Raw genomic sequence first — 12,890 nt, 5'->3', positions numbered from 1 at the left:
AGAGATCTAGAGAAAGTCAGAAATAGAAAAAGGAGAGAAAGACAAGAGACAAAGAGGAGAGACAGAAGAAGAGTGCACTTGTTGAGAGGGGGAGATGAAGAGACAGAGAAACAGAAATACAGAAATAATGTGTGTGAAAGACAAAGAGACAGACTGATAGAAAGACAGAGATAGAAAGGAAGGGAGGGAGGGAGAGAGAGAAGGAAATAGAGAGGAAAAGAGATTGCCAGAGGAGAGACACAAAGAAAAAAGAATAAAGGGAGAGAGAGAGAGAAAGATGGGGAGACAAAGACAGAGACAGGTTGTATGTATTGTCTCACACGGGGGGTTTGATCCCATGAAATGTTTTGAGTAAACCTAGGTTAATATAGATAAATAAAATTCTAGTAGATTGGTAGCAAGATCTTCAATAAATAAATACAAGCTTTGTGCTATAAATACACCAGATTACTCTCTAAAAATGAGTATTTGGACCTCTGAAAAACATTTCAAGATGATTCTGGTTTTACTTCTGAGTGAATCATTCTGTGTCTCATAAATTTCCAGTTCATTAGAAAATACTGAATAATAGCAATTATGAAGGAAAAGAAAGAGAAGGTATCAATTAAAAATACTATCTTGTTATGTTAATTTTATAGTACAGGTAAATATAACGATGTAAAGTCTATCATACTGGCCTTTCATTGCCAGATCAAGGACCAATTTTGATTTGTGAATATGTTCAACTAGCAAAACTGGGACGCAATACATATTGTATTGGTATACATTGTAGAGAGATTAAAAGAACACCAGCTAAGGCCCAGATATATATTCAGAAGCAGGAGTAGTGCCACTTATTTTTCAAAATACATAGGATTCATATATTTATTAAATAAAGTTTGAAATAGTGTTACTAATTTTCTTAATAGTAAAATAATTTAGACTTAAGAAATAAAATTTTAATTGAAATAACTAGACCATGCAAAATATCTATCTTTCAAACATTTTGATACTTTTTATGTAATTTGTCTTGGGTAAGGTTGCTATTATTCAATCATTTCAGTTGAGTCTGACTCTTTGTAACTTCATTTGGAATTTTTTTTTGGGGCAAAGATACTGGATTGGTTCGTCATTTCTTTCTCCATTTCATTTTTATTGATAAGGAAATTGAGACAAACAGGGTAGAGTGACTTGTTCAAAGTCACATTGTGAGTGTCTGAGGCCAAATTTGAACTCAGTAAAATGAATCTATCTATCTACTCTATCTACTGTGCCATCTAACCCAGGTATGTTGCATATCAGCATTTTAGCTATAATAATCTATTTCCCAAGAGTATGATATTTTAGAAAACAAACATGCACATATAGAAATTTATATATATATATATACATATATATATATATAAATTCAGACTATAAACTCATATAATGTACATTGACAGGAGACTCAAGATATCAGTTGTTAGAAAGGAAAAAAAATTAGTCAATAGATTCAATTTGCTAGAGAAAACTTTCTTTATTAGACAACAGAAGACCAACAAGCCTTCTATTTTTCGAAGGCAGAAAGAATATAATAGAAAACTTGAAAAGTCATCTTTTTTTCTTTTCATTTCTATAAAATTTAAAAAAAATGTATGGCATTCATGAGAATTTGGATTTGAGAGTCAGGTACAAGTAGGTGCTAATTTAAAACAAAGAATGACCAAGATTCCCAAGCACATAGAAGGAGGAAAAAGCACCGGTCAAAACACTGAATTTTGTGGAAACTTTCAGTGAATAGGAAGAAAGCCCAGGTCCTTGAACACAGGCATAATATTGTACTTTATTCAATATTTTATAGATTCATAAAAGTGCTTTCTTCATAGTAAACCTCTAAGTAGTTGGTACAAGTATTTCCCTATTTTACAAACAAGAGAATTGTTGCTTAAGAGAGATAAAGTGCTTTGTTCAAAGTTTAACAAACAGGCAGTAATACCTCATTGATATAGGACATGAATATGGATCTTGTGACTAATAGATTTGAATCAAAGAAGATGGTTTTAAATCCTGGTCCTGTAACTTGCTCTCTGTCTGACTTTAGTAATGTTAGATTTTCTGGAACTAATTTTTTCTTTTAATCTGAAAAAGGGGGTTGTATTAGAAGATCTCTAAAATCCTTTCCAAGTCTAATAATTTATAATCTTAAGACACCAAGTTTATTGCAGTGATGAGCTCTGTAGACATTTGTTGAACAAAGTAGAAGGAAACAAAAGGCCAAAAGAAGTAATTAGAAACCTAAGTAAAAAAAATAATCTAGTAAGTAATGTCTGTGAAACTGATGCTAAAAGAAAGAAGAATCCTTAACCACACTTAGAACAGCATGGCATTATATTGGAAGTTACTAATATACTACATGAAAAATTGTGTTATTTCTTTAGACCTCAGTTTTCTTATCTATAAAATGACATGGAGGAAACGATCTATCTCTGTAGTGGTTCAGTGCTCTTTACCTGCTTCATGTAGCTCCTATTTCTCTGCATGATTATGATTAACTATAGGAATATCAAGTTAATTGAATACTGTTATTGTTCACCCACCCTTTTTAGTCATGTTTGACTCTTCATGACTGTATTTGAGATTTTCTTGGCACATTTACTAGAATGACTTGCCATTTTCTTTTCCAATTCATTTTCTAGCTAAGGCAAACAGAGTTAAGTGATTTGTCCAGGTGCCACAGCTAATAAGTGTATGATACCATATTTGAACTCAGTAGAATGATGAGACTTCCTAACTCTAGAACCAGTACTCTATACACTGTGCCATCTACCTAGGTTATTGAATAGTAACAACTCAAATTTATATAGTGTCATTTATATAGTTTATATAAATATTATATATAAATTATATATATATTATATAAATTTATATAGTGTTTGGCTTTTAAGCTTGACAAAAATCTTCCTCAAAACAATCCTGTAAGAAAGAATAAATATTATTATTCTCATCTGACACATGATAGGAACATGGAGCACATTTGAAGCTCTGGTTACATTCAACTGAGGAAACTGAGACTGAGAATTTAAATAACTTCTATAGAATTACATAAGTGTCAAAAGCAAGATTTAAATCAAAAGCTGCTGCCTTCATGTACAGTACTCTTTCTATTGCATCATATGGCTTCTCAATGTTTGTATTCGTTTTTAGTATGCGTGTGTATCTGTACTGGCATGTTGTTAAATTCAAGAATCTTGAAATCTGTCATATTTTCAGATTGTACAAGACTATGATTGAGATGCCTGGTCATGGCGTGAGAATGAACATCTTAACTTTCATCTTCTCTTCCCTTCTTCCTTCATCTCTATAGGATACTTTGTCATGAGGAGATGATATTGGATATTACCATTTGTAATAGTGCTCCCCTGAGGAACTTCCTTCAACATGAGGAAAGAAACCTTACGAGAAAGCATTTGAACATTGAACCTTCTCCAGATTATGGTTTCTAACAAGTCAAGATAAAAACAGGCCTTTTTCAGACTACTCTTGAAACCAGGTACTTCTGGTAAAGATTAAAAAAAAAAAAACTTTGATCCTATTCACAGAACTATTTCTGAACCTATTGCTCTCAGACGACTTAATGACTACTTCCTAGAGTAAAAGTGAAAGAATTAAAAAAAAATTGTGACACCTGAAATATTTGGAAAGTATTTTTCTTTTCTGAATTTCTCTTCATCTGGTATCCAGAATGAGTATCAATCTGACCATAAACCTGAGCTTTGAAACTCTGCTGACTGACTCTGAGGAGAAGCAAAGAAGTGGGCTTTCTAGGACAGGCCTTACAGTTGTGGCAGTATTCCTTGGTATAATTCTTATATTGGGTTTCATCAATAACTTCATTGTGCTCATCCTCTTTTGCAAGTTTAAAGTCCTTCGAAATCCTGTGAACATGCTTCTGCTGAACATCAGTATCAGTGACATGCTAGTTTGCCTTTCAGGCACTACACGAAGTTTTGCATCGAGTATCCGAGGCAGGTGGATTGGAGGGTACCATGGATGCAGGTGGTATGGTTTTGCCAACTCTTGCTTTGGTAAGGAGATCAGATGTCTAAAATGTCTTAGCAGTCATGAGCTGAGTCATAAACCTTTTTTTCTTGAATGTGGTTATAAATTGAGGTTTTTAGTTCCTGAGAATTCAAAAATATGGTAAATCAAAAAGATTCTTTTGGTGTATTTTTCAGATTCATGATTAAGCCTAAATAATACTATATTTTCCCTTTATTTGAACCACAGAAGCAAAGGAGGAATTGTAAAAATCACATTTTTCACAGATGACATTATGTCTCATTATGTTTGCTGTCTTTAGTTATTCATTTGAAAAAGCATGTGTTAACACAGAATGGTTGAATAATGAAATGGTGGAGAGAGTGATTGATTATCAGTGACATCCCTTGGGAACAAGACTTCTTTAATTAGGTTACTTGGTTAGTTATAGGCTTTCTCTGAGTATGTAAAAAGTGACCTGACACCTGTGATAGAATTTAATTTCTAAAAATGTATATGCCTAACAGTTTAGCTTACTTGGTTGCAATACTAATTTATACTTAGAAACAGAATTTATGGGCAGCTAGGGAGCAATGTAGAGACTAGAAAATCTGAATTCAGATCTAGCCTCAGACACTGAGGAGCTGAGTGACACTTGGCAAATTACAGAACCTTATTTTCCTCAGTTTCCTCATCTGTAAAATGACCTGGAGAAGGAAATGGCAAACCACTCCAGTATTTTTGCCGAGATAATCCCAAAAAGGGGTCACAAAGAACCGGACGAGACTAAAATTTTAACAACTAAAGAACAGAAATAGAATTTATGAAACTGATTCAAAACTGTAACAGAGTACATAGAAACCTTGTCTTCAGTTAGGAAGTCCAGAATTTAAAAGTCCTACCTCTGACATGAAGTGCCGATGAGGCATTGGGCAAATCCCAGAAAAAGCCCTAAGACTGGGAGGTATAGAGCAGGTGCCTATTTACTCCTGTAGAGAGAATTTCTTTGGTCTCTATTCCAGTACTATTACAGATTTTTGTATAATAATGATGATGATGATAATGATGATGAAGATGATGATAAATAGTATCCTAGTTCTCTGAAGAAATTTTAGATGTTATTTAGTCCAAACCTCTTATTTTAAAGAGATGAAAGCTAAAGGAAAAGAAGAGATTTTCTCATGATCAGACAGATGTGTTAAAGCAGTCTCTTTTGGTAACAAACCTATAACAAATTCTGGTGTTTCTGTTGTGAGATACCAAAATGCAAATCAGGTTACCAAAATTGTTCTTAATAAGCAAACTGAAGAGGCTTTGGTATGTTGATTTAGCCTCCTGCACAAGCCTTTGCTGTTAGTTCTTTAAAAACTTTTTTTTTTTTTTCAACATCCAAAAGGTTTGGATAAAGGCTCTTGCTTTGGGGAAAAAAAGCTAAAGATTTGTCTGGAACAGCTTCTAACAGGACAAAATATCCTACTGTAATTCTGCTTTGGACAGTTATCTAAAAATATAATTAATACATCCATTCTTGAAAAACAAAAGTTTTTAATTAAATAATTAAGTCCACTGTATTATTATGCATAAATAATTGAAATATGCAAGTTTGAAAGTTATTTACCATTACAATATTCTTGTGAATTCTTTCCTCAGTAATTGGAGAAGGGGTAAAAGGAAGGAGACTGGGATCACATGAGCAGGAATTGTCCCATAATCCTGTTCTGTCCTTTCTCAGATGTGACTTCCAGCTCTTTATATTACAAACCTATAGAGAAAAGTAAAAGGAAAAAGGAACAGGATGACAGATGAAATACTTCTATTGAGATACCATTAAGTAACTAACAAGTAATGAAATTGATTTAGATCTCAAAAGTTCTGGCCACAGGGATTTTTAACCCTTTATATCCCTGATTTTCGGTGAACACTAAGAACCCCTTGTCAGAACAGGTTTTTTAAATGCATAAAATACAGTACAAAAATTATAAAGAAAAATCACAATTAGTGACAATAAAGTTGTAATTTTCACTTCCAAGTTTAAAGATTCTCTGAAATTTATGAATAGAATCCTTGAGGATCCATATTTAAGAGCTTTTGTTCTAGGTTGATGCATTGATTATAGTGGACTTGCATTGAATATTTGACTTTTAGCAATGGAAAGGCACCCTGGCATGCCCCATCTTTAATGTAAACATTTGAACTTTAAGACAGAAACATTATAATATGGAAGCTTGTCATAGCTTATCTGGAACAGCTGAGTTGTCTTCAAGTCCTTTTCTTAGACCTAAGACTTGAATAGGTAAATCTTAGAGACAGAGATTAAGTGACTTGCTCCAGATTAAACCTCTAGTATCAATGTTGAGACTTTAACCTAGTTTTCCTGATTCTAGACTCAGCACTCTATTTACTGCTTCAAGCTATCTCTAGATTTATCATTTTGTCTAAATTTATTTTTTTTAAAGAAATGAGGGAAAATTTTTATATAACTTTATTATATATTTAAAAGGAATAGAAAGTTGTATATAATAGGTTTACAATTTCAGGTGCAATTATCTTTTTATTATACGATGCTATGGAAATGCATAAATTAAAAGTAAATTAATTTAAAATATTATTGTATTTGGTCATGAATCTACAAAAAATGGAGGCTGACTGACTATTGTGATTGAGGTATTTATGCCTTTGACAGTAATATCTCTAGTCAAAGTTTATTTTGTTGCTTTGTATATTTAAAATAGATTTCATCCATTAAGACCAGTTTGATGATCAAAGGAGATATAATGTAGCTTAATTAAAAATAAGAAATTGGCTCATAAACTCAAAGTTTCACTAAGAAGTACTTGTCACTACCAATAAAACACACCTGCATGTCTGCAAGTTCTTTGACCAGTAGAAATATTCATTTGTAAAAACAAAGTCAAGACAGAGTTTTTTCGATAATAGAGTCAGAATACAGGTAATTGGATTTTTGCTTGGAAGACCCAAGTTCAAATCTAGCCTCAAACATTTAATAACTCTGTAACCCAGAATAAATCACTTAATCACTGTTACTTCAGTTTTCTCATCTGTAAAATGGGAATAATAATAGTACATACCTCTCAGGATTGTTGTGAAAAAATATTTGTTAAATATTTAGCATAGTGTCTGTTACATAGTATGCATTATATATAAAGATAAGTTACTATCATTACTTGTATCATATGTTATTGTTGATGTTATTATGATTATTATTAGTTTACCAATCTAATTTGATATTTCCCATTTTAGGGCTTTCAGTCTATAAAGAATATTGGGATATTGTGTTGCCTGATCAGGGTACCTTCTTCTCTTCATGCTATTGGAGATAATCTTTACAATAGCTCTACTTTACTGCGATTCTATTTTCCCAATGTTTCTCATCAATCGCCAAAGGCTTTCATTATCACAACACAACTTGTGATGGACATAATATGATTTGTCTGGTAACAATCTCCTTATGTTTTAGGTGGGAGTCAGAAGATGCTCAATGATCTTATGATCATATTTATCAATTATCTCTTTTTAGGTACATTATTTTCTGGGAATTTTTCCACAGAGAACTGATCTAATACATTTTGTGCTGCTTCTTGCTAGTTTCAATTTTAGAGATGTAACATTGTTTGACATTTCCCTAAATTTTGGGTAATATATTTTCTTAATTCTTTCTCCATTTTTTTGCACATGAAACTAAAAGCAAAGTTATTATAAATTTCTTTTTTCCTTTTTTTCTCCCTTCCACACTAAAGGTAACTATATTAGACACAAATTGGAATATATATATATATATGTATATATGTATATATATATATATATATATATATATATATATATATATATATATATATATATATATTCTACATATTTATTCATCAATTCTTTCCCTGGATGGAGATAGCATCTTTATTTGTTCTTTGTTTTTAATGTATATACTTATAATTGTCACAATTAATTCCTCATTTGAAGTAATTTTTAACACAATATTGCTTTTACTGTATATGTTTTCATTGTCTTGCTCACTTCACTACATCATTTTGTATATATTTTTCATGCCTTCTAAAGTCACTGAATTTCTCATTTCTCATGATGCAGTAGTATTCCATCACAACCATACTCCACAAAAAAATGTTCAGCCAGCCATTCCCCAGTGGATAGAGAGTCTTGTAATTCCCAGTTCTTTGCCATCATGAAGACAAGTGCCATAACTATCCAATTCACATTCAAAGTGATAATTACTATTTGTGAGTTTCCCTTCGTTTTATTTTTAATCATTATTTTCTTTCACAGCCTCTCTTTTTACCCTATCCCTTTAATCTTCTCTTCCCACTAGAAGAGAATGACAAAGGATTTAATTGTTCCATTTCTCATAAGGCTGAGTTTGCTCTGTCCAGATGAAGGTTTAGAAGATACTTCCCCCCCATAATCTATGTCTAAAACTTTTAAATTTCAGTAGGAAAATAATAAGTAGTAGGGTATCATCAAAAATAGTTCCCCAGAGACTAGTGATCATTTAGTCCTAGAAAGGATCTTAGAGACCATATTGTCCAGCCCTTTTGTTTTTATAGAAGAAAAAACTAAGTCACAGAGAAGTAATTTGCTCAAGTCAAATAGCTAGTAAGTGTCCAAAGTGAAATTTACCCTATTACAATCAAATAAGAGACTTGGGTCTTTTTTTTGACTTTAGGCCCAGTGCTCTATCCATTATGCCATGTTAGAGATAACTAGGTGGCACAAGAGATAGAATGCTCAGATCAGGAAAACCTGAGTACTAATGTGGCCTCTGGCACTTGCTACCTGTGTAGGACTAGGCAAGTCACTTAACACCTGTCTGCCTCAGTTTGTTCAACTGTAAAATGGGGATAATAGTATCTATTTCATAGAGTTGTGAATATCAAAAGAATTAATTCTTGTAAAGTGCTTAGTATAGTATCTGGCACATAATATGCTTTTTTGTAAATGCTCCTTTGCTTAATTGTCTGAGGCAGAATTTGAATGTTGGTCTTTTTTTTTTTTTTCACAGCTAAAAAGCAAAATCATTTATTTTGATTTAAATGCAAATAGTCTGTTTCAGGTTCTAATATGGATGTTATTTTTCTTTTCTTTTTTTAAAAATAGTTTTTATTTACCAGATATATGCATGGGTAATTTTACAGCATTGACAATTGCCAAACCTTTTGTTCTAATTTTTCCCCTCCTTCCCCCACCCCTAAGATGGCAGGTTGACCAATACATGTTAAATAGGTTAAAGTATAAATTAAATACAATATATGTACACATGTCCAAATAGTTGTTTTGCTGTACAAAAAGAATCGACTTTGAAATAGTGTACAATTAGCCTGTGAAGTAAATCAAAAATGTAGATGGACAAAAATAGAGGGATTGGGAATTCTATGTAGTGGTCCATAATCATCTCCCAGAGTTCCTTCACTGGGTGTAGCTGGTTCAGTTCATTATTGCTCTAGTGGAACTGATTTGGTTCGAATCTTGGTCTTTTTGACCCCAGGCCTAGTATATTTAACCACTGTATTTCCTAGCTCATCTAGGATACCCTAAAACAGAATGCAAAATAAATAGCAGGTAGATAAATGAAATAATAAATGCTTACACTACCCATTTCCAGTCACCAACTTGTAGTATAGAAGATTATGAACATGATTATATATTATTATAATTATAATTATGATTATTATGTTCATTGATTTCTGCCCTCGTTGCTGCATGGTCTTGTTGGCTGGTTGGGGGCGGGGGGAGTAGAGGATATAGTGGTGGTGATGATTATAAATTTGTTCAATAAAACCAATGATGAAGCACAGTTGCTGTGTTTCACCATAAGAGTGCTGATGCACTACAAAGTAAGCTTCCTCTCAGAAAGTAGGAGAGGCAAATGCTTCCTACTATCTACCAGGAATAATCAAACTATCCTAAGTCTGACACAACTGTGGGGAAATGCCTCCTACTGCTAGTACCAGCATGGCCTATATGGAGTTAAGGAGAATGATTTATAACACTGTCCCTGACAGGAGTGACAATAATCTTCCTTTTTCTCTCCTCTTTTTGGGGCTTTGTTGTCTAGACTCCTCTGCTCACTGAAGCTAGACTAATATACTGATTTTAGTTTTTCTGTTCCAGCAGCTTTCAATTGTATCCTCGGAGGTTATGATGCAAAGGTGGTTATGATTCATTTTCTTTTAAAAGTGTTTATTTTAATCTTATACAATGTATTGTAGATGCTTGTGTATCTTAGGATCCATTCTCTATCTCCATACAGTGTATACTATGGATCATAACTTGAATGTTGCTTCCCCCTGCTGCCCACTCAGTGTGTGTGCAAGCAATGCAAATTATTTTTGCTGGACTCTTGGCTCCTTAATTATATTATACTTAAATTGATATTAAAACTAATCATCTTTCCCCAAGAAAATTAGGAATTATTTTTATTATGTATGCTATCACTCTATTGGTATGGCAAAAGAAAATGAACTACAGGTAAATTAAAGGCCCTTAGCTCATCCAAGATGTTTCACTGTTCTGAGGTTTCCCCCTCATTTGCCCCATAAAGCTCACAATTTTTTCCCCTGAGGCAATTGGGGTTAAGTGACCTGCCCAGGGTGACACAGCCAGGAAGTATTAAGTGTCTGAATTCGATCCTCCTGACTTCAGGGCTGGTTTTCTATCCACTGCACCATGTAGCTGCCCCAAAGTCTGCAATTTTTGTGATTTTTGTGATTTTCCAAATGAACTCTGATAAATTATTTTTGGACTGTTTGGTGTCACTAAGCATCATTAATTTGGGGAAAATAATAATGCTTTATATTGGTTATTCTGTCTTATAGTTTTTGTGGTACTTTCCGATATGCTTTTTCATGTGTTCTTTGCAAATACTTTGGTGAGATTAGTAAGACAAATATATTTCAGGAAACTGAGGTGGATTAGAGTCACTTACTCAAGGTCACACAGTCAGTTGGTGGTAGAACCATCTTGGTGTTTTTATTCTAATACACTCTTCTATATCATACTGACTCATAATCATCTAATTATTCATTGTGAGTTCTGCCTAGAGGATTGGTTCCTTTTTGTTACATTTGGTCAAAATCCATTATCTAATTTTCCATTGAAAAATGGATCCGTGATCTTGGTCTCATTGATCTGAACATTCCCTCCAAAATATAGTTCATAATCCACACATGCCTTTTTAGCCTGTGTGGTTCAACACTTCTGCCTGCTAATGTAAGGGTTTTTTACTTGCAGTTTATGAACTTTTAAAAACATTTTTTTCATTACATGAAAAGACACTTTTTAACATTCATTTTTTATAAAATTTTGAGTTGCAAGTTTTTCTCCCTTCTTTCTCCCCCACCCCAAGATAGCAAATAATTTTATATAGGTTATATGTATATATATATATATATATATATATATATATATATATATATATTATATATATATATATATATATATATATATGTAATTTTATTAATTTATTTAGGTTATATATGTGCAATCCGAATTAATCATATTGTGGAAGAAGAAACAGAACAAAAATTAAAAATAAGCACAAAAACAAATAAGGTGAAAATAGCATGCTTCAATCTGTATTCATACTAGTTTATGTACTTAAAGATGTTTTAATAGCTATATTGCAAAGAAAGAACCTTTCTTTACAATATTATGCATTTTATTTTATTCACTTAAAATATTATTCTGACAAGGCCACAAAAAAGTTAATGTAGATCTTCTCTACAATATTGCTGATTTATTTTTTTCTTTATTTTGTTGTATTTTTTTACATTTTCTTTTTTAAAGTTTTCATATTTTCAAAATATATGCATAGTTTTCAACATTCACTTTGCAAAACTTTGTATTTCAAATTTTTTCTCCATCCCTCCCTTCCCCATCCCCCTCCTTTAGGCAGCAAGTAATCCAATATATGTTAAACATGTGCAATTCTTTTATACACATATCAATATGCTGCACAAGAAAAATTAGATTAAAAAGGAAAAACGAGAAAGAAAATAAAAAGAGAGCAAACAACAACAAAAAAGTGAAAATATTACATTAGGATTCATACTCAGTCTGCACAGTCTCTGGGTGCAAATGGCTTTCTATATCACAAGACCATTGAAACTGGCCTGAATCACCTGGTTGTTGAAAAGAGCCACATCCTTCACAATTGATCATCATATAATCTTGTTCCTTTGTATAATGTTCTCTTGGTTATATTCACTTCACTCAGCATAAGTTCATGCAAGTTTCTCCAGGCCTCTCTGAAATCATCCTGCTGATTGTTTCTTGTAGAACAATAATATTCCATAACATTCATGTGCCATAACTTATTTAGCTATTCTCCAGCTGATGGGCATCCACTCAGTTTCCAGTTCCCTGCCACTACAAGATGGACTGCTACAAACATTTTTGCACATATGGGTCCTTTTATTTTTGTGTGATCTCTTTGGGATACAGCCCAATAGAGACACTGTTAAATCAAAGGCTATGCACAGTTCCTTTGCTCTTTGAGCACAGTTCCACATTGCTCTCCAGAATGGCTGGATCAGTTCACAACTCCACCAACAATGTATTAGTGTCCAAGTTTTCCCACATCCCTTCAACATTCATCATTTTCTTTTCCTTCATATTAGCCAATCTGAGAGCTGTGTAGTGATATCTCAGAGCTGTCTTAACCTGCATTTCTCTTATCAATAGTGATTTAGAACATTAAAAAAACCAACAACAATTAGAAATGGTTTTAATTTCTTCATTTGAAATTATTCATATCCTTTGACCATTTCTCAATTGGAGAATAATACCATTGATTTTAACTCATCTAGCCAATATAATTCTGTACAACTCTTATTTACAGACTCTCATAGTTCTTTCACAGAAGATAA

General features: G+C 32.7%; 1 long non-coding RNA gene across 1 annotated transcript in view; it reads right to left on the bottom strand.

Annotated features, from left to right (window-relative positions):
• Positions 1–2,901: 2,901 nt before the first annotated feature.
• Positions 2,902–12,890, bottom strand: part of LOC141560879 (uncharacterized) — a 47,459-nt gene continuing 37,470 nt past the window's right edge. The window contains exons 2-3 of the long non-coding RNA XR_012487860.1: positions 5,615–5,758; positions 2,902–4,139 (exon numbers count right to left, since the gene is read on the bottom strand). This is a non-coding gene — a long non-coding RNA (uncharacterized LOC141560879). The remainder of the gene's footprint in view (positions 4,140–5,614; positions 5,759–12,890) is intronic.

The sequence above is a fragment of the Sminthopsis crassicaudata genome, chromosome 3 (genome assembly GCF_048593235.1).
Source record: "Sminthopsis crassicaudata isolate SCR6 chromosome 3, ASM4859323v1, whole genome shotgun sequence".
Classification (NCBI taxonomy): Eukaryota; Metazoa; Chordata; class Mammalia; order Dasyuromorphia; family Dasyuridae; genus Sminthopsis; species Sminthopsis crassicaudata.
Note: the sequence above shows the minus strand (reverse complement) of the source record. Positions and strands in the feature narration are given on the sequence as shown.